Here is a 3,487-nt window from a genome sequence, read left to right on the forward strand (position 1 = left end):
AATTAAAAAATATCAAATTAAAATTTATGGACAAATTAAATTTAAATATGGATATTAACTTCTCGATAACAAGTTTCTTCTTTATAAATAAGTATATCATAAATAAGTTTTTTTATAAATTATTGTTAAAATTTTAAAAGCCCATTTTTTATTCGGTTTAGACTCAGTATAAATTGTGATCCAAAAATATTTAAGTTTATCGGGTATAGACTTCGGATTAAAATCTAAAAAATAGATCCATTATATATTTAGCGTCAGATTTAAATTAGGACAAATTCGATCTTATCCGGCCATATACACCTCTAATATGAATATGATGTTGGACATGCATCTATTATTATTATTATTATTATTATTATTATTATTATTATTATTGCATAATTCATTTTTATACTATATTTAGGTTGTTTATTTTTGATTTTCCACGGTATCCCTCAACCCGACAGGCCAAGGACTAATTCGTTACGGTACTGAGCTCCATTATTATTTTTGATATATTTAGGTTGTTTATGCTTCACTATTAGAATATATATATATATATATGTATGAATTTTTTTAGGTAGACAATAATTTTTGTGAATAATATGGATAATGGATTTTAAAATTGATTCACTAAAGTAAAAATACACTAGTTCTTCAAATTATCCACGTAAATCTTAATATTAGGATAACGATTAGAACACTTAATAAATTAAACATCTGATATATCTATTATTCACATTATTTAGTATTTTTATTGTCAACCTATATTTTTTTAATATATAGTACACGGGTCTGCATGCGTATAAAATTCAAATTGAATATTACCAAATTAAAGCAACGTATTTATCTTTAATTTATAATTGCAATCATGGTCCATGTATACTACTTGTTAATGTTAGAATTTTATACGGTGGATTGGATCTAATCACTTCCTTTTGTTCATTAACTGGGTAATCATGCCAATAACACATATTAGACTTGGTTTCTGGAATATATATATGATTCCATAAATTAATAAGTTAATATTAACTATATAAATCTATGATAAACATTATTTGGCACGAAAAACAACACCGAAAAAGCGTGACACTGTTATTTGACACTCATTGCTATTGCATCATTCCGAAAAAGATCGATGCTGGGCATTAGAGATGATGAGATGTACTTTAAAAGCAGAGAAATATTATTAGTAAAATTATTAGAAATGAAATAATTACTTTAATTCTAATTAATCAGTGGACAGCGGTGCTTATCATGTTATCCAAATCCTTCAATTATGCAAAACCTTATCTATCTACAATTCAAAGCTCGGATTTCGATTAAGATTTCCATACTTTCAATTGGAACCTTTTTCCCTTTTAAGCAAACCCAATATCTCGTTTTATGGTCCACTCCACTCCTTCGTGGGTCGCAACTCACAAGCTGCTCTTTTCACTAGTTTTGCATTCCTCTAATTATTTTAAAATAATATATATGATTCGGTTTATTCTGGTTAAACAACTTAATTAATTTTTTTAAAATAATTTAAATAATAAATAATTATATTAAAAATAGTTTATAAATAAATTATTTTATATTTAAATTTTTAGTTTTAAAAATGTTTATTTTATAAAAATGTGATAAAAAATAGTAGTATTATGAGAGAAGTTATTTTTTTAATTTTTTTTAAACTTTTAAATAATTTCTTAAAAAATTACAATTTAGTTTTAAAAATTACACCAAACATTAATACTACTACTTTTTATAAATAAAAAATTCAAAAAATTATTTTTAAAATTTTTCAAATGAACTCATAATTTTTTACACAAGTAATTATTTTTAAATTTTTTAATACGAAAATGAAAGTGATGTTTTGTTTAAATATTGATATATAAAATATATTATAATATTATAAATGTGCAAAAAAAAAATGTCAATATAACATGCACGAATGTGTTGCTGTAGTTTGATACGTGTTTAATATAGATTCTGTGTATCAATCATAATATTAATACGTGATACGGCTGTTACAAATTCGATGTCATAATTTGGCATTATATACAATAACTCGGCATTATGCACTATAACTCGACACTTTACGTTATAACTCAGCGTTATACGTTACAATCAGACTCAACGACTACATCCTGGAATAAAAACATCCGACCAGACATTATCACTTATTAAAACCTATTAATTGTTCTTCAATTCAGATGATCAATAGGAACGTAACCGACCTATTTTATCTCACCTATAAAGGTATGATATTTTATCTTCAAATGATACATTGAATTCTCAATACTGACTTAAACTTCGGAGTGCCTTTGCAGGTACACTCCCCGTTGTTTCTTGCTCAAAGCTCTACGCGATTGGACATCCTCTTGGAGTAAAACTCGAATTACCACAAAGCTCAAAAATTGGCACCGAAGATAACAACTCGGCGTCGATTTTCAGAGACCGAACTCTCCCTCCAGGTATCCATACAAGAACAATACGTATTCAACGAACATTTTATTTGTTGCAAGAATATTGATATATGTCTAATATAAATACATATTTTATGTATTGACTCTCTACCTATAAAATTTATTTATTTATAATTACATAAAATAATCCAATTTTCAAAAAAAAATACTAATATTTTTCTATATAAAAAAATTAGCCTGCATATGCTTTAGATTAATATAATAAGAACCATATAGGTCTCACAATCACAATAACAACAAATTAGAGGTGGGTTATATAGAACCCAGCATTAACTTTCATCATCTCATGTAATTCTGATAGCAAAATAAAATTATGTAAATTACAACTTGATTGATGATTATTAATTATTCCTGTCCCACTTAATTATTTTTAGATTTGTCACCAATACCAACACACCATGAATATGTCATTTTCTGCAAGTATTATTAGTGAGAAACGTTAATACATAGGTTGCTGAAATTAAATTAGGATAGAAGCTGAGATGGCATGTGGTTATTAGAAGCTACTAGAAGGATATGGATCATATATATCCCTTAGCTTATATAACGACATAAGGCACTTTATGAAATTACGCCTCCAAACAACATAACATCACCATTTATACATGTGAATCTGTGATGATCTTCCTCCTATTCTCTGTTCTTTCTTTATGCCTTTTCTGAATATGGGACATGTTGAGGTAACTTGAATAAGCTAAGTTTTTCTATATATTATGTTATGGTATATAGCTAGTAAATTTTTAATTTAAGGGGTCAAATAAAACCGACAGATATGAAAAGCGGCACATTAAGTAGCTAAGCTAGGTTGTTAAATGTTAAATAAATGCAGGTGTTTATGTAGTAACAGAGTTCGTACTATGATAACCACGTGTACGGACACGATGCGGTTGTCATGGAGATCGTCACAGGCTGGTTCCCACACACCCGTGACAATGACAATACACGTGGCCTCGCCTCATTCATCATCTTATGCGCACATCCAAATATCTTCTTGTAAGAGTCTAAGATTAATTTTGGTGTACTAAAAAGGTCAAATGACT

Source organism: Arachis duranensis, chromosome 8 (assembly GCF_000817695.3).
Source record: "Arachis duranensis cultivar V14167 chromosome 8, aradu.V14167.gnm2.J7QH, whole genome shotgun sequence".
Classification (NCBI taxonomy): Eukaryota; Viridiplantae; Streptophyta; class Magnoliopsida; order Fabales; family Fabaceae; genus Arachis; species Arachis duranensis.